The following is a 20,241-nucleotide window of genomic DNA, read 5'->3' as shown; positions in this document are numbered from 1 at the left end:
GGCGAAAAACTGAAAGGATTTCTTTTAAAATCAGGAACAAGAAAAGGATGTCCACTCTCACCACTACTATTCAGCTTAGTTTTGGAAGTCCTAAACACAGCAATCAGAGAAGAAAAAGTAATAAAGTGAATTCAGATTAGAAAAGAAGAAGTAAAATTCTCACTGTTCGCAAATAATAAGGTCGTCTACATAGAAAACCCTAAAGATGCCACCAGAAAATGACTAGAGCTAATCAACGAATATAGTAGAGTTGTAGGATATAAAGTTTAATACACAGAAATCCCTTGCATTCCTATACACTAACAATGAAAAATCAGATAGAGAAATTAAGGAAACAATCCCATTCACCTTTGCAAAGGAAAGAATAAAATACTTATGAATGAATTTACCTAAAGAAATAAAAGACCTATATATAGAAACCTATAAAACACTGATGAAAGATATCAAAGATGACACAAATGAAGTAACATCTCATGCCAGTCAGAATCGCCATCATCAAAATTCTACAAACAATAAATACTGGAGACAGTGTGGAGAAAATAGAACCCTCTTACACTGTTCATGGGAATGCAAACTGGTACAGCCACTATGGAGAACAGTGTGGAAATTCCTTAAGAAATTAGGAATAGAAATGTCATATAACCCAGCAATCCCATTGCTGGGCATACACTCAGAGGAAACAAGAATTGAAAGAGACACATGCCCCAATTTTCATTGCAGTACTATTTACAATAGCTAGGGCATGGAAACAACCTACCTGTCCATCAGCAGATGAATAGATAAGGAAGTTGTGGTACAGGTACACAATGGAATATTACTCAGCTATAAAAAGGAAAGCATTTGAGTCAGTTCTAATGAGGCAGATGAAACTGGAGCCTATTATAAAGGGTGAAGTAAGTCAGAAAGAGAGACATGAATACTGTATATTCATGTGTAAATATGGAATTTAAAAGACAGTAATGATGATCTACATACAGGGCAGCAAAAGAGACACAAATGTAAAGGACAGATTTTGGACACTGTGGGAGAAGGCAAGGGTGGGATGATTTAAGAGAATACCATTGAAATATGTATATTACCATATGTAAAATAGATGACCAATGCAAGTTCAGTGCATAAAGCAGGGCATACAAAGCTAGTGCTCTAGGACAGCCTGAAGGGATAGGGTGGGGAAGGAGGTGGGAGGGGGTTTCGCAATAGGGGGACACATGTCTACCCTTCACTGATTCAAGTTGGTATATGGCAAAAACCATCACAATATTGTAAAGTAATAATCCTTCAATTAAAATAAATAAAAATTTTAATAAAGAGAAATAAGAGAACTCTAGCTAAAATCCGTGAAGAAACTGACTTAACCTGTGATAAGTTGTCAGTTGCATTGCTTAGAATTAGAGTGGGTCCTAGAAGAAGACTTCAACTGAGTCCTTATGAAATATTGTTTGGGAGAGCCTTCCTCTATTCTGAGCAGTTAACTGGCCAGACGTGTGATTGAAATATATAAAAAATAGACACTGTAAGATATGTGCAAACACTGAGGTAAGTTTTAAATACTACTTCCAAATTTGGGACTGATAAAATGATATTTCCCACAGATGTCCCCTTCCAGTGTTTTAGAACTGGAGACTGGGTGCACATAATAATGAGGAAGAATATACACTGAAAGAACCAACTCCAGTCTCAACAGGTGTGGCCTTACCATGTTCTACTGTTAACTAGCTCTTTTGTTCAGTTGACAGAAGTCAAGTCGTGGATCCATTGCACAAGGGTGAAGCTGGCTTCTGACCCAACGACAAATCCACAGTCCCCAGCAGTTACAGAAAAGACAACCACAAAGCTGAACGAAACCAGTCCTCCTTCCTACAAGTCGTCACTGGGGCTTCAGTTAAAAATCAAAGGAAGTATCTTATATAAGTAGTGAATGATTTGTGGCCATTTCTCGTAACATTTGTAATTGGCTGGAGTATTTTTCTGTTTTATTATTTGCTTATAACTTTTTGCTTGCTTCTGGATTCATCTAATCATTTTACCTGTGGTTTTATTGTAGTCAAATAAGCCTATAATTTGATGTGATATTGATAACAGGAGATAATTAAACCTTGCTCTATTTTAATTTAAGCCTTGTGATAATAGGGTTAGCACCAAAATTTAGGGCCATTGCTATTTTCCCATATAAGATCTTGGCCCCAACTGTAATGATGGCTCTTGCTTTTCTTTACTTTCTCATCCCACTGGTGTCTGCTGCTTCCTGGAAGGAAAATACTCTAATTAACTTATCTCAGGCTATAGCCACAAGTGAGAGCTTAAGAAATTGTTGGATATGTCATTTGAAATTTGAAACCATCAGTGAAAACTATGTCCCATTTGTGGTCCCCGTAACTGATTTTAGTACTGTGCCAGAACCCATCACTTACTATACTCTTCCTCCTCCAGCCACCACATTCAAAGCTAGGATAGCCACATTACCTGAGAAAATCCAAATCCCTTGCCTCACCCTGTCTGAGGAAATTCTCACTGGAGGAAAAGTAACCACTGGTCCACCACGGTCTCTTGACTTTATTGTAAAAAAATGTGATAAAAAAAAATCCCCTGATATGTAAAAATGGCAAATGTGAAAGAGCTCAAGATGACACTATTTTGTGCCAGAGAGTCAGAAAAGTTGGTCATAATGTAAGGGAACTTTGGGAGGCTTGCAGTGGCCGTGATCCCTGGCTAGAGAATGTAATGTCTATGCTACCCCAAAATGAAGGTATCAATTTCAATACCATGGGAGGTATAACTTGCGCCCCTCCAGGATATTACTTTGTCTGTGGCACAGGGAGAGACCCAAAAGGAGAAGGGTGGGCACATCGTTGCTTAGACAGCTGGGAAATGGAAGGGTCATGCCTACTGGGATATATAAGGATGCCTTTTGCCTTGTATAGTCTAGAGAGCATCTCTTCCCTCCCAAAATCAAACACTCATCTTAAAAGAATGATATTGGCAGAGTATGAGGGCAATAAAGGACAAAGTGTTTTGGGCAACCTCACACTAACTGCCAGAGTTTACGTCAATAGAGATATGACTCACAACCTATCTGCCACAATTGGACAAATTGCTGAGGACACAGCTAAAAGTATTGCAGCCCAACACACATCTTTGAACTCATTGACTCAAGTGGTCCTGGGCAATAGGATAGCCCAAGATTTCTTATTGGCAAAACAAGGAGGAGTGTGTGTAATGGCTAATAATACATGCTGCACATACATCAATACCTCTGGAGAAGTTGAAACCCAAGTAAACAGAATACTTCAAAAGGCTACCTGGTTACAGGATGTACATAAAGAGGATGCACATCAGGACTTATTTTCTTGGTGGCCATCTGAAATAGGGAGACTCTTTTGAGTACTCCATTTGATCCATTTTGAGGCTCCATTTGATCATCATACTCTTTGTAATGTGTTTAATAATTTTCAACTATCTGGCCAGATGCTATGACAAAGTGATCAAAGAGAGATAGCATGTTTTCATAATTCAGAATACTGAAGCTAGACCGGGACTTGAGAATTCTTTGAGAACATCCAAGACTTTGTTCCTCTAATCCTGAAGAATTAACATCGCCCCTGTTCAGCAGGAAGTAGCCAGAGTGGTCGTCGCCCCTGTTCCCCTCAGGATGAGGAGTATCAAAGAGTAGAGGGACCTGAAAATGAACAGGACCCTACAGGGCCTTCCTAGGTACAATCCTTTCTTGTCCCCACTTTTGTGTAGAAAAATGTTGAGATTTCTAGGTCTTCGCAGAGTTCCAAAGAGCAGACTCAAGCAGTTAATGGTTACAAAAGTGAGGAAAAGCTGAAACAGGGGGGAAGCAATCAAACAAGAGAAGTATAACTATAAAATAGAGTCACAGGATTCCTAGTACCTCTTCAAGGGATATAGATAATAATCTGATGCAACATATCTTTGAGTTGTTTTATAGAAACCAGGACCACATGATGAAACCTGCTGACCACAGCCAAGGTGACAGAAACAAGTTGTAACCAGAAGAATGATGACCAAGATGCCAGATATCACATGTTGCTTAACACCCAAACAATCTGAAGAATCTATGAGATAATCACATACTTAACATCATTACCCTTAATGTTAATCTAAAAAATCGACTGCCTGAAAGCCATTGGGGTTTCAGCCAAAGGAGTTCAAGTACTTTAAACATTTGCTGCCCATTTGCCTTGCTTGGCACCCTGCAAATAAATGCTGTACTTTATTTCACCACAACCCTGTGTCAGTAGATTGACTTTGCTCATTTAGGTAAGCAAACTGAAGTTTGGTTCAGTAGCAAACTGTGTTTTAATTGGGAGAGCTCAATGTTTTTTCTTAAAGGCTCTTCAGTGTTTTAAAAGTTAAGAGCATTTTCAAGCATACAGAAGTATAAACTTATATCCATCACCCAGATTCAGGAAGAACTATATTCTTCATTTGCCTAATGTTTTATTCTTTTCCTTTTGTTAAAATTTTAAAAGCAAATCACAGACACCATGCTATTTCACCCTTAAAAACTTCAGTATCTATCTCTTAAAATATGAGTGTTTTCTTAAATAATCACAATACGATTGTCCCAGCTATAAATTTCATATTCCTCAATATTGGATGACTCATTGGAAGAAATGACTCATTGGAAAAGACCCTGATGCTGGGAAAGATTGAAGGCAGGAGGAGAAGGGGACGACAGAGGATGAGATGGTTGGATGGCATCACTGATTCGATGGACACGAGTTTGAGCAAGCTCAGGGAGATGGTGAACGATGGAAGCTTAGCGTGCTGCAGTTCATGGGGTCACAAAGAGTTGGACACGACTGAGTGACTCAGCTGAATTGAATATTGACTACTCAGTCTATATTGAAAATTTCCTGTTCTTCTTCAGTTGATTTATTCAAGCCAGGATCTAAATAAGGGGCACATAATTATCTGCATCTGCTAACCTAGAATAGCACTTTATTCCTCAAGTTATTAAAGTATTGTAATTCTGTTGAAGGTCCTACCTGGTGGATTTTTCTCATTACTCCTTCATAGTCACCTTGATATCTTCAAGTACAGAAAATTTTTTCCATCTTTCCAAACTGAAGCTCTACTCATTAAACACTATTTCTCTATCCTCCTTTCCTCCCCCACTCCCAGCCCTTGACAATACCATTCTACTTTGTTTCTCTCTGAATTTGACTATTTTGGGTACCTCATGTAAGTGGACTCACACAATACTGGTCTTTTTGTGAATGGCTTATTTACTTAGCTTGACATTTTCAAGGTTCATCCATATGGTACCATGTATCATATTTTCCTTCCTTTTTAAGGCTGAATCCTAGAGTAGCAAATGGCACCTCAGTCCAATATCCTTGTCGGGAAAATTTCATGGACAGAGGAGCCTGGCAGGCTACAATCTATGGGGCCACAAAGAGTCGGACACAGCTGAGAAACAGCACAGAGCTGAATAATCCATTGTATAAACACATATCATGCTTTGTTTATCCATTCATCCTTTGAAGGACACTTAATTGTTCTCATCTTTTGGCTATTGTGAATAATGCTGCTGTGGGCATGACTGTATAAATAAATACTGTTTGTCACTGTTTTCAGTTCTTCTGTCTTTATACCCAAAAGTGGAATTGTTGAACCATAGGGTAACTCTATAGTTAATATTTTGAGGACTCACCCTTTTTTTTCACAGTGACTCTCCTTGCACCCTTGAATAAACCAAGTTGATCTTGGTGTATCCCTTTAAATAACTATTGAAAATGATTTGCTGCTATATTCTTTAAGAATGTTGTATCTCTATATATTTAGAAGTTTGAGGAAGTATCTTTTTTCTCATTGTACTCTACTTTCTTGTTGAAGTTATCTAGTGTCCTGGAGCATATTGAAAAACTTCCCTTTTTGCTATCCCTGGAAGAGTCTTTTATCTAAGATAAAAGTTGTGTCCCAATTTTCAAATTTAATTGCAAAAATTTGGCAATATTCCTGTTATGTTTATCTGTGATTGTACCCCCTTTTTGTTCATTGTGTTATTTATTTGTATCTTTTCTTCTAGATAAGTCCATGCCACCCAGAGTTCCAATGTTGTCAACTTTCTGGGTCCATTTTGCTTATCTTGCAATTTATCTGAATTTTCACCTATTCTACTTTTCTAATATTTTAAGTCTATAAATTTTCCTCAATTCTCTACTTTTACCACAAGTAGTTATTATTATTGATATACCAATATTTTCAAATTTCCTTTAGGTTTGATAAGTTGGCTGATAAGTGTTTTTAGAATTTAAACAACTATCTTTTAGTATTTAAATGCAAAACATAGAAATATTTATTTTCAAATTTTATGCCATGTTAATTTTTCTTGCTTTAGTTTATATGTAATAAAACATTTTGAGCTTCTTGACTGTAAGTATACTTCTTTCCTTGGCCCTAACATTAAGGTTGTGTTAACTGCTCATATGAGTCTTGCATCATTTTTTTAAAAAATTTATTTATTTTTAGCTGCACTGGGTCTTTGCTGTAGTGTGCAAGTTTCTCATTGCAGTGGCTTTATTTGTTGCAGAGTACAGGCTCTAGGTGTCCAGGCTTCAGTAGTTTCAGCACACAGACTTGATAGCTATGGCTTATGGGCTCTAGAGCACAGGCCCAGTAGTCGTGGCACATGGGCTTAGTTGCTCCATGGCATGGGGAATCTTCCCAGACCAGAGATCAAACACATGTCTGCTACATTGGCAGGTGGATTCTTATTACCATCAGGAAAATCCAATTGCAGTCTTTTTGTAGTATAGTAAGTCCCCTCCATATGAACGTTCCATTCCAAGATCATGTCCCTAAGTCCAACAATTAGCCTTTGTACCCAACAAATGCAATCAGCTATCTAGTACTGTACTGTAATAGGTTTAAAAGTTTTCACATAAATAATACACTTAAAAGAGCAAACACAAAGAATAAAACATTCTTAAGCATACAGTACAGTACCTAGAAAACTATGGCAGTTCAGTACAGCAGCTGGCATAAAGGTCTGGCGTCCAGTGAAAAGGCAGGAAGAGCTGACTGGAGAAGGGAGAGGAGGTGAGAGATGGAAGAGCTGAAGAATCATGAGCAATAGGAGTTGGCAGGCAAACTTCAATTTCTCTCATGCCTGACATTGATGTAACAGGCTCTGGTACCTTGCTGGATTCAATTCTGTCTGCCCTCTTGAAAAAATGGTCCAGTAATGTCTGGGTAGGGGCTCTGTTTTTCTCATCATGGATGATGTAGTAGTGCTGGATTGCATTCTGAACAGCTCCTGCAACCTTCCTGTACCGTCCTGTGATCAGGTTCTGTGCCTCAATAACTAACAGTGCCTCTTCAAAGAAAGAAAATCCCTTTGCCATTTTCTGCATCCCGAATCTCTGGTTCTTCAGTTACTTCTTCCTTTTGTCTCTCTTTGTCCTTTCTCTGTGCCTCCAATTCCATCAGGTCTTCATTAGTAAGCTCCTCATGTTGCACAGCAAAGAGTTCATTGAAACATCCCTCTTGCAGATCCAGCTTGAGATAAAGATACTGTACTATTGTACTCTATTACAATTCTGTACAGTACAGAAAAGCTCAACCTCTTGCAGTGTATGTACGTACATAACAATGTAGACCAGACTCAGGAGCTATAGTAACTTACGTGTTTGGACATGCAAATGCATGTTTGCATCTTTGAAAACTTACAACTTCGAGGTTCATATTTAGGGGACTTATGTGATCTCTAGTGTTCCAAGTTTTAAACTTCAGCATTGCAGGGAAGATGTCTTATGCTCAATCATAAAAAATTAATAGAGTTAACTTCTTTTGAGCAGCTTAGGTTTATAGCAAATTGGCTGTAAGATACACAGAGTTCCCACACACTCCAAGCCCTTACACAAACACACTCCCTCATCATCATCAGACACCAGAATCACAGTTGTTATAATCCATGAATTTACATGATACATCTTATCACCTAATGTCTATGGTTTATCCTAGGGCTCACTCCTCATGTTGTACATTCAGAGTTTGAACAAATGTATAACATATATCCACCATTGTATCATACAGAATTGTTTCACTGTCCTAAAAATCCTCTGTGCTCTGCCAAGTCATCCCTCTTTCCCAGCCCCTATGAAGGACTGATCCTCTTCCTCTTTCCACAGTTTTGCTCTTTCAAGAATGTCATATAGTTGAAATTGTACACTATACATGTTTTTCAGATTGGCTTCTTTCACTTAGTAATAGGCATCTCAGTTTCCTCCCTGTAATGTAGTTTGTCTTCTATGAATGGCCTCTAATCAAATGACTAGTGTCTCTTTATAAGAAAAAAAGCTGAGGACATATGCTCACACACAGTGGGGAGGAAGTGTGAAGACAAAGCAGAGGTTGGAGTGATGGATCTACCTGCCAGAAAAACCGCATATTTCTGGCACCACTAGAAGCTAGAAGAGACAAGGAAGGATTTTCCCCTAGATCCTTTGAAGGGGAGTATGATCCTGCTTATTACCTTGATTTCAGACATCTACTCTGGAGAGTTGGGAGAAAATGTTTTGTTTCAAGCCACCTAGTTTGTGATACTGTGCAGTGCTTAGTCACTCAGTTGTGTCTGACTGTGACTCCATGGACTGGAGCCCGCCAGGCACCTCTGTCCATGGGGATTCTCCAGGCAAGAATACTGGAGTGGGTTGCCATGCCCTCCTCCAGGCATCTTCCCAACCCAGGGATCTAACCCAAGTCTCCTGCATTGCAGGCAATTTCATTATCATCCGAGCCAGCAGGGAAGCCTAGTTTGTGGTACTAGGAAACTTAATATGGTGGTCAGGAACTCATGTTAGCTTCTGAGCCTCTGATATTAACTCTTAGACTAATAATTGATTCCTGCCTAGAGGAGAAGGATTGGAGGAGGTCAAGTCACTGGAGTCTACTGACACCTTTAGTTGTGTTAACCAAACTGAGACAAGCCTTCTGCCACATTCTCCAATAGGGATGCTAACATTGACACAACTCAATTCTCCTTGTCCTGTGAGATTTACTTGGGGATAGTTATTAAGCTGGTTTTTTTTCTTCCAAGTCTGGGAGAGAGGTAAGAATTTCTATTGTAAAAGGTAAACAGTTGATAATATCCTTATAATATCCTTTACTTTCTGCTCCTCTGTCATCAAACCTACAAAAAGTTCCTCTCCATCTTTATTTTTGTCCTCTATCCTCACTTGCACTTCTCATCCCCCAGTATTCACCCACTCTGATGTGTGTCACGTAAGTCCTTGGATATATGTGCTTCTTCTAAAATATGTCGTTTTGTGGATGACTGTGTCCTTAGTTTATGTAAATCTAATTATGTTTTACACCTCAATTATATTCAGCACTCTTTTTAAAAGATCTGTGTAGGTTTTCATGCACATGTAATTTGTTTTTTCTTTTTGATTTTTCTATTTTCTTTTTTTATTCATTTAATTTATTTTTTTACTTTTTTCACTAAAGGATAATTTATTTACAGAATTTTGTGATTTTCTGTCATACGTCAGCAAGAATTAGCCATAGGTGCACCCATGTCCCCTCCTTCCCGAACATTCTTCCCATCTCCCTCCAATCCCACCCTTCTAGATTGTCACAGAGCCCCTGTTTGAGTTCCCTGAGTCACACAACAAATACCCATTGGCTATCTATTTTACAAATGGTCGTAAGTTTCCATGTTACACTCTCCATACATCTCACCCTCTCCCTCCTCCCCTCCCACTGTGTCCATAGGTCTGTTGTCTATGTGTTTCTCCATTGCTGCCCTATAAATAAATTTATCAGTATCATCTTTTTAGATCTCATATATATATGTTAGTATATGATATTTATATTTCTCTTTCTGACTTACTTCACTCTGTATAATAGGCTCTAGGTTCATCCACCTCATTAGAACTGACTAATACATTCCTTTCTATGGCTGAGTAGTCATCCATTGTATATCTGTACCTCAGCTTCTTTATCTATTCATCTCTTGGTAAACTTCTAGGTTGCTTCCATGCTCTAACTATTGTAAACTGTGCTGCAGTGAACACTGGGATACACATGTCCCTTTCAATTTTGATTTCCTTAGGGTATATGCCTAGGAGTGGGATTGCTGGGTCATATGGTGGTTTTTTCCCCTAGCTTTGTAAAGAATCTCCATACCATCTTCCATAGTGACTGTATCAGTTACATTCCCATCAGCAATGCAAGAGGGTTCCACGCCCTCTCTTTTTTCCACACCCTTTCCAGCATTTATTGCTTGTAGACTATTTTATGATGGCCATTCTGACTGGTGTGAGGTGGTATCTCATCGTAGTTTTGATTTGCATTTCTCTAATGAGAGATGTTGAGAATCTTTTCATGTGTTTGTTAGCCATCTGTATGTCTTCTTTGGAGAGATGTCTGTTTAGGTCTTTTTCCTACTTTTTGATTGGGTTGTTTGTTTTTTCTGGTATTGTGTGTTGTATGAGCTGCTTGTATATTTTGGAAATTAATTTTTTGTCAGTTGTTTCATTTACTGTTATTTTCTCCCATTCTGAGAGTTGTCTTTTCACCTTGTTCATAGTTTCCTTTGCTATGCAAAGGCTTTTAAGTTTAATTAAGTCCCACTTGTTTATTTTTGTTTTTATTTCCATTACTCTAGGAGGTGGGTCATAGAAAATCTTCCTTTGATTTATGTCATCGAGTGTTCCACCTATGTTTTCCTCTAAGGGTTTTATAGTTTCTGGTCTTACATTTGGTCTTTAATCCATTTTGAGTTTACCTTTGCGTATTACACTAGGAAGTGTTTTGATTTCATTCTTTTGCACACAGCTGTCCAGTTTTCCCAGTACCACTTATTGAAGAGGCTATCTTTGCCTCATTGTATATTCTTGCCTCCTTTGCCAAAAATAAGGTACCCATATGTACGTGGGTTTATCTCTGGGCTACCTTGTTCCATTGGTCTATATTTCTGTTTTTGTGCCAGTACCATACTGTCTTGATGATCATAGCTTTGTAGTATAGTCTGAAGTCAGGAAGGTTGATTCCTCCAGCTCCATTCTTCTTTTTCAATACTGCTTTGGCTATTCAGGGTCTTCTGTGTTTCCATATGAACTTTGAAATTTTTGGTTCTGGTTCTATGAAAAATGCCATTGATAATTTGATAGGGATCATATTGAATCCATAGATTGAATTTGATAGCATAGTCATTTTCACAATATTGATTCTTCTTACCCAGGAACATGGAATCTCTCCATCTATTTATGTCGTCGTTGATTTCTTACATCAGTGTCTTATAATTTTCTTTTGTTTCCTTGGTAGATTTATTCCTAAGTATTTTATTCTTTTTGTTGCAATGGTGAATGGGATTTATTCCTTAATTTCTCTTTCTGATTTTTCATTGTTAGTATATAGGAATGCAAGTGATTTCTGTGTAATAAGCTTGTATCCTGAGACTTTGCTGAATTCACTGATTAGCTCTAGTAATTTTCTGATAGTTTCTTTTGGGTTTTCTATGTATAGTATCGTGTCATCTGCAAACAGTGAGAGTTTTACTTCTTCTTTTCCAATCTGGATTCCTTTTAATTCTTTTCTTCTCTAATTGCCTTAGCTAGGACTTCCAAAACCCTGTTGAATAATAGTGGTGAGAGTGGACACCCTTGTCTTGTTCCTGATCTTAGAGAGAATGCTTTCGGTTTTTCACCAGTGAGAATAATGTTTGCTGTGGGTTTATCATATATGACCTTTACTATGTTGAGGTAGATTTCTTCTATACCTGTTTTTTGAAGCATTTTTAAAATCATAAATGGCTGCTGAATTTTGTCAGAGGCTTTTTCTGCACCTATTGAGATGATCATATGGTTTTCATCTTTCAATTTGTTAATGTTGTTTATCACGTTGATTGATTTGTGTATACTGAAGAATCCTTGCATCCCTGGGATAGACCTTACTCAAGTAAGCTCATGGTATATGAGCTTTTTAATGTGTTGTTGAATGCTGTTTGCTAGAATTTTGTTGAGGAGTTTTGCATGTATGCTTATCAGTGATGTTGGCCTGTAATTCTCTTTTTTGTGTGTTGTCTTTGCCTTGTTTAGGTATCAGGCTGATTGTGGCCCCATAGAATGAGTTTGGAAGTGTTCTTCCTCTGCAATTTTTCTGGAAAGTGAAAGTGAAAGTCATTCAGTCGTGTCTGACTCTTTGTGACCCCAAGGACTATACAGTCCATGGAATTCTCCAGGCCAGAATATTGGAATGGGTAGCCTTTCCCTTCTCCAGGGGATCTTCCCAACCCAGGGATTGAACCCAGGTCTCCCACATTACACGGGGATTGTTTACCAGCTGAGACACAAGGGAAGCCCAAGAATATTGGAGGGGGTAGCCTATCCCTTCTCCAGGGGACTTTCCCAACACAGGAATCAAACTAGGGCCTCCTGCATTGCAGGTGCATTCTTTACCAACTGAGCTATCAGGGAAGCCCAAGTTTCAGAAAAATAGGCATTAACTCTTTCCTAAAAGTTTGATAGAATTCCCCTGTGAAGCCATCTGGCCCTGGGGTTTTGTTTTTGGGGAAATTTTTTGAATCACAGTTTTGATTTCAGTGTTTTTAATTGGCTTGTTCATAATTTCTATTTCTTCCTGGTTCAGTCTTGGGAGGTTGAGCTTTTCTAAGAATCTGCCCATTTCCTCTAGGCTGCCCATTTTATTAGCATATGGTTGCTCATAATATTCTCTTATGACCCTTTGTGTTTCTGTGCTGTTTGTTGCTGCAGCAGCTGCTAAGTCACTTCAGTTGTGTCCAACTCTGTGCGACCCCATAGATGGCAGCCCACCAGGCTTCTCTGTCCCTGGGATTCTCCAGGCAAGAATACTGGAGTGGGTTGTCATTTCCTTCTCCAGTGCATGCATGCATGCTAAGGCACTTCAGTCGTGTCTGACTCTGTGCGACCCCATGGAAAGCAGCCCACCAGGCTCCTCTGTCCACAGGATTCTCTAGGCAAGAATGCTGGAGTGGCTTGCCATTTCCTTCTCCGTTGCCTGTTGCAACCTCTCTTTTTTCATTTCTAATTTTGTTGATTTGATTTTTCTCCCTTTTCTTCTTGATGAGTCTGTCAATTTTTTGACAGGTTGTCAATTTTGTTTATCTTCTGAAAGAACCAGCTTTTAGCTTTATTAATCTTTGCTATTGTTTCCTTCATTTCTTCCTCATTTATTTCTGCTCTGGTTTTTGTGATTTCTTTCCTTTTGCTGACTTTGGGGTTTTTCTGTTCTTTTTCCACATGCTCTAGATGTAGAGTTAGGTTGTCTATACAATGCTTTTCTTGTTTCCTGAGGTTGGATTGTATTGCTGTAAACTTCCTTCTTAGAACTGTTTTGCTGAATTCCATAGATTTTGTGTTTGTTTTCATTGTCATTTGTTTCTAGGAATCTTTTGATTTCCCTTCTTACTTCTTCAGTAACTTCTTTGTTATTTAGTAATATACTGTTTAATCTCCACAAGTTTGTGTTTTTGGCAGTTTTTTTCCCTGTAGTTGATATCTAGTCTTATAACATTGTGGTCAGAGAAGATACTTGATATGATTTCAATTTTGTTAAATTTACTAAGGCTTGATTTGTGGCCCAAGATGTGATCTATCCTGGAGAATAGTGCAGTTGAGAAGAAAGTGTGTTCTTCTGCATTTGGATGAAATGTCCTGAAGAGAATAATTAGGTTCATTTGGTCTAATGTTTCATTTAACTTTTGTGCTTTATTATTGATTCTGTTTTGATGATCTGTCCATTGGTGTAAATGGAATGTTAACGTTCCCTACTATTATTGTGTTACTGTCAATTTCCCCTCTTTTGCCTGTTAGTGTTTGCCTTATGTATTGAGGTACTCCTAGGTTGGGTGCATAAGTATTTACAATTGTTATGTCTTCTTCTTGAGTTGATCCCTTGATCATTATATAGCGTCCTTCTTTGTCTCTTATAATATTCTTTATTTTAGTCTATTTTGTCTGAAATAAGGATTGCCACTCGAGCTTTCTTTTGGTTTCCCATTACATTGACTATCTTTTTCCATCCTTTTACTTTCAGTCTGTATGTGTCTCTAGGTCTTAAGTGGTCTAGGTCTTATGTGTATGCCACATATATAAAGGTCTTGCTTTTGTATCTGTTCAGTTAGTCTGTATCTTTTGATTGGTGTATTTAATTCATTTACATTTAAGATAATTATTGATACATATTCCTATTGGCATTTTCTTGATTTGCTTTGGGTTTGTTTTTTTAGGTCTTTCCTATCTCTAGCATTTACTGGCTATATAAATCCCTTCAGTATTTGTTGTAAGGCTGGTTTGGTGGTGCTAAATTCTCTTAACTTCAGCTTGTCTATAAAGCTTTTGATTTCTCCATCAATTTTATATGAGATCTTTACTGGGTAGAGTAATCATGGTTGTAGATTTTTCTTTTTCAGTACTTTAAATATATCCTCCCATTCCCTTCTGGCCTGCAGAGTTTCTGCTGAAAGATCTGCTGTTAATCATATGGGTTTTCCCTTGTATTTTACTTGCTGCTTTCCCCTTGCTGCTTTTAATATTCTTTCTTTGTGCTTAATCTCTGTTAGTTTGATTAATATATGTCTCATTGTGTTTCTCCTTGGGTTTCTCCTGTAAGGGACTCTCTGTGCTTCTTGGATTTGACTGACTATTTTCTTTCCCAAGTTGGGGAAGCTTTCAACTATAATTTCTTCAAAAATTTTCTCAGTGCCTTTCTTTCTTCTTCCTTTGGGACCCCTATGACTCAAATGTTGGTGCATTTAATATTGCCCCAAAGGTCTCTGAGGCTATCCTCAATTCTTTTAATTTTTTTCCCTTTATTCTGCTCTTCAGCAGTTATTTCCACCGTTCTATCTTCCAGATCACTTATCTATTCCTCTACCTCAGTTATTCTGCTATCAGTTACTTCTAGAGTATTTTTAACTTCAGTAGTTGTGTTATTCATCTCTGTTTGCTTATTCTTTATCTCTTCTTTGTCCTTGGTGATTGTATTAACTGTGTTAAATGTTTCCTGCATTCTCTCCATTCTATTTTCAAGTCTTTGGAGCATCTTTACCATCATTATTCTGAATTCTCTTTCAGATAGATTGCTTATTTCCTCTTCATTTATTTGGCCTTGTGAGCTTCTACCTTGTTCTTTCATTTGTGGTATATTTCTCTGTGTTTTCATCATTTTTTTTTCTACGTTGCTCCACTTGAGGTCTCCTTTTCCCAGTCTTTAAGGTTGTATTCCTTCTTCCTCCCTCTGTCCCCACCCTTGGAGGGAAAGGTCATGTTGATTTCTTGTTAGGGGTGACTTGTGCCTGTGTTCTGATTTCAGGGAACTTAGCCTGTCCCCCTGAATGCCTGGGATCTTCTGCTGTAGCCTAGAGGTTGCTTCATAGGAGTTGTTCCATATCTTGATGAGTTTTTTATATATTTGTGGGGAGGCTGGCAATCTCTCCATCTTACTCCTCTGCCATTCTCTTCCCAGTCTATAATTCATTTTTTTAAACTTGAACTTTACTGCATGCATCCACCATATTTTATTTATCAGTTTCTCTAGTGATAAACATCAAGCTGCCTCCAAACTTCCCACCACTGAAAACAAAGTGAAAGTGAAAGTCACTCAGTCGTGTCCAGCTTTTTGTGATCCCATGGACTATACAGTTCATGGAATTCTCCAGGCCAGAATACTGGAATGGGTAGCCTTTCCCTTCTCCAGGGGATCTTCCCAACCCAGGGATTGAACCCGGGTCTCCCACATTGCAGGTGGATTCTTTCCCAGCTGAGCCACAAGGGAAGCCCAACAATACTGGAGTGGGTAGCCTATCCCTTCTCCAGCAGATCTTCTTGACCCAGTAATCAAACTGAGGTCTCCTGCATTGCAGGCAGATTCTTAACAGCTGAGCTATGAGGGAAGCCCTTAGTGGAAACAATGCTACCTCCAAATATTCTCACCCCTGTCCCTTTAGGGGCCTTCTGTTGGCTCCTAAAGTAAGCTTCTGTTTAATTCTGTTGAGTATTGCCAATTTGTTCAGGGTGGCTCTGGCATTGTGAAAACGAAGAACCATCCAAATAATTTCTAGTTATGCCATCTTGGGAAGAGGCCTGACTCCGCCAGGTCCAAGTCATTCACAGATCAGCTCTGCTCCGTATCCGAGGGATTGAACCATTCAGGGAAACAGAAGGTCCTTCAACTGCTTTGCTTTCATGTGCAACTGAAGCATGTGTAGACTCGGAGAAATGGTTACATTTATGACCTAGTCAGTTGTTAGTTTAATTACAGCAATGCTCTTCTTAAGTATGTGTGTGTGTGTGTATATATATACACACACATACATATATATGTATATATATATATGCATTTATGTATATATACACACATGCACACAAATGGCTCCATTGCTGGAGATTTGATAAAAGTAAAATATTTTCACTCCATCCATAAGTTTACTATACTTGTAAAATAAAAAGCCTGACTTTAAATGCCATTTTATGTCAACTTGTGGAGCAAATCTTCCTTAATTGGACATTTGTGTTGTTTCCTCTTTGGAGTCAGCTTAGTACATGAACACTCTGGTGAGGACCAGGGAGGGAAAATGTGTGAGGATCACTGAACCTCTGCTGTATGCTAGACACTAAGGAGGTTCATGACATTGTATAGGAGACAGGGATCAAGACTATCCCCAAGAAAAAGAAATGCAAAAAAGCAAAATGGCTTCTGAGGAGGCCTTGCAAAGAGCTGTGAAAAGATGAGATGTGAAGGAGAAAAGGAAAGATAGACCCACATTTGAATACAGAGTTCCAAAGAATAGCAAGAAGGGATAAGAAAGCCTTCCTCAGTGATCAGTGCAAAGAAATAGAGGCAGACAATTGAATGGGAAAGACTAGAGATCTCTTCAAGAAAATAGGGACACCAAGAGAACATTTTGTGCAAAGATGGGCTCAATAAAGGACAGAAATGGTATGGACTTAAGAGAAGCAGAAAATAATAAGAAGAGGTGGCAAGAGTACACAGAGGAACTATACAAAAAAGATCTTCACAACCCAGATAATCACAATGGTGTGATCACTCACCTAGAGACAGACATCCTAGAATGTGAAGTCAAGTGAGCCTTCGGAAGCATCACTATGAAAAAACACTAGTGGAGGTGATGGAATTCCAGTTGAGCTATTTCAAATTCTAAAACATGATGCTGTGAAAGTGCTGCACTCAATATGCCAGCAAATTTGGAAAACTCAGCAGTGGCCACAGGGCTGGAAAAGGTCAGTTTTCATTCCAATTCCAAAGAAAGGCAATGCCAAAAAAAATGTTCAAACTACCGCACAACTGCACTCATCTCAGGCTTCAACAGTACGTGATCCGTGAACTTCCAGGTATTCAAGCTGGTTTTAGAAAAGGCAGAGGAACCAGAGATCAAATTGCCAACATCCACTGGATCATCAAAAAAGAAAGAGAGTTCCAGAAAAACATCTATTTCTGCTTTATTGACTATGCCAAAGTCTTTGACTGTGTGGATCACAACAAACTGGAAAATTCTGAAAGAGATAGCAATCCCAGACCACCTGACCTGCCTCTTGAGAAATCTGTATGCAGGTCAGGAAGCAACAGTTAGAACTGGACATGGAACAACAGACTGGTTCCAAATCGGGAAAGGAGTACATCAAAGCTATATATTGTCACCCTGTTTATTTAACTTCTATGCAGAGTACATCATGAGAAACACTGGGCTGGAAGAAGCACAAACTGGAATCAAGATTGCCAGGAGAAATATCAATAACCTCAGATATGCAGATGACACCACCCTTATGACAGAAAGTGAAGAAGAACTACAGAGCCTCTTGTTGAAAGTGAAAGAGGAGAGTGAAAAAGTTGGCTTAAAGTTCAACATCCAGAAAACTAAGATCATGGCATCTGGTCCCATCACTTCATGGGAAATAGATGGGGAAACAGTGGAAACAGTGTCAGACTTTATTTTTCTGGGCTCCAAAATCACTACAGATGGTGACTGCAGCTATGAAATTAAAAGATGCTCACTCTTTGGAAAAAAAGTTATGAGCAACCTAGACAGCTTATTCAAAAGCAGAGACATTACTTTGCCAATAAAGTCTGTCTTGTCAAGGCTATGGTTTTTCCAGTGGTCATGTTTGGATGTGAGAGTTGGACTGTGAAGAAAGCTGAGTACTGAAGAATTGATGCTTTTAAACTGTGGTGTTGGAGAAGACTCTTGAGAGTCCCTTGAACTGCAAGGAGATCCAACTAGTCCATCCTAAAGGAAATCAGTCCTGAGTATTCATTGGTAGGACTGATCTTGAAGCTGAAACTCCAATTCTTTGGCCACCTGATGGGAAGAACTGGCTCATTTGAAAGGACCCTGATGCTGGGAAAGATTGAAGAGGGGAGGAGATGGGGATGAGATGGTTGGATGGCATCACCGACCCAATGGACATGAGTTTGAGCAAGCTTTGGTAGTTGGTGATGGACAGGGAGGCCTAGCATGCTGCAGTCCATCAGGTTGCAAAGAGCTGGACATGACTGAGCGACTGAACTGAGGGTGCTTTTCATACACACATAATCTCTTTTGTCGTTACAAAAGTCTTCTGTGCTATTGTCCCCCATTTAACAGAAGACAAAATGAAAAATCATGCAGATTATCTACTTGTTCACATTACTGAAGTAGACAGCAATATGAATAATGTGAAATTCCAAATGGTTGCCTATATATCTTTTTTCATAATTATGCTTTTTGTGTTTTAGCTTATTGCTTCCAGGGTCTAAAATTTTATTTTATTTTTAATTGTGGTTGCAGTTACAAAACGTTAAATTTACCATCTTAAACATTTTAAAATATTCAGTTGTGAAAGTGAAGTGAAAGTCGCTCAGTCATGTCCAATTCTTTGCAATCCCATGGACTATACAGTTCATGGAATTCTCCAGGCCAGAATACTGGAGTGGGTAACCATTCCCTTCTTACTGTTTCCCAACAGATCTCTAAAACTTTTCATTTTACAAAACTGAAACTGAACACTTACTATCCCCTCCCTGTCCACTCTTATACTTTCTGTTTTTATGATGGACTGCTCTAGAATTCCTCATGTGAATGAAATAATCAATATTGAATCTTTGTAACTGGCTTACTTCACTTAGTATACTATCCTAAAAGTACATCCATATTGTAGCATGTGACAGGATCTTCCTTCTTGAGGTTGCAAAATATTGCATTGATCCTCGGATACAGAGGGCTCGACAACAAGTAACACTTGGATTTTCAACTATGTGTAAGTGCCCCTAGCCCCCATGTTAATCAAGGATCAACTGCACTGGTTTATTTTTCTACATAAATATATCTATAATAATGTTTAATTTATAATTTAGGCACAGTAAGAGATTAAAAATAGTAATAATACAATAGAACAATTATAATAATATACTGTAATATAAGCTATAGGGTTGTATTTTTCCTCTCTCCAAATATCTTATTGTGCAAATTTATTACATTTTCCATCTTATCTAAGCACTTACCAGGTGCTGCAACTACAACTTTTGTAATTTGAAATGCAACAGCAACAATTTCTCTTTCCTTCTTTACAATTACAGTAATATTAATTCTTACAGTAATAGTCATTCATCCATTCGTAAGAATGAAGAGTCCTAAGTTGATCACAGGAACATCAGCATAAGGACTTTTTTTCTTTCCTTATTATGTAGAGAACTTTCACCTTTTCACTTAAAGGAAGCACTTTATAGCTTCTCTCTAGTGTATCAAATGGCCAGCAGCACTATGCCAAGGGCTGTTGTTACTTAAATTAGAGTCACTGGGACATCAGCACTGCAATACTACCGCCAGCTATCTGATGACCTTAGATGGGTTCTATGTGGGTCATGGATGGGAGATGCTGAACAAAGGGATTGTTCAAATGACATGACAGAGCAAGACTCTTGAGATTTCATCACAATAGTGAGAACTGCATGAAATCTAAAACTTACAAGTTGTTTCTGTCTAGAATCTTCCATTTACTATTTTTGGATTGAGGTTGACCACGGGTATATAAGCTGTGGAAAGTTAAATTGTGATTTAGGGGGAGACTATTGTAATTTTTTAAGTTCTAATAAGAGAAAAGTGGTATCTTGTCACATAACTTCCAATGTTGTTTACTGAGATCTTAATACTTCTGTTTGCAAATTATTCTGCATGCTGAATCATGTCTGGATTTATAAACAAAATGCAAAACATGGCTGTGGAGTTGA

Source organism: Muntiacus reevesi, chromosome 1 (assembly GCF_963930625.1).
Source record: "Muntiacus reevesi chromosome 1, mMunRee1.1, whole genome shotgun sequence".
Taxonomy (NCBI): domain Eukaryota; kingdom Metazoa; phylum Chordata; class Mammalia; order Artiodactyla; family Cervidae; genus Muntiacus; species Muntiacus reevesi.
The sequence above is the reverse complement of the archived record's forward strand: the minus strand, read 5'-3'. Positions refer to the sequence as shown.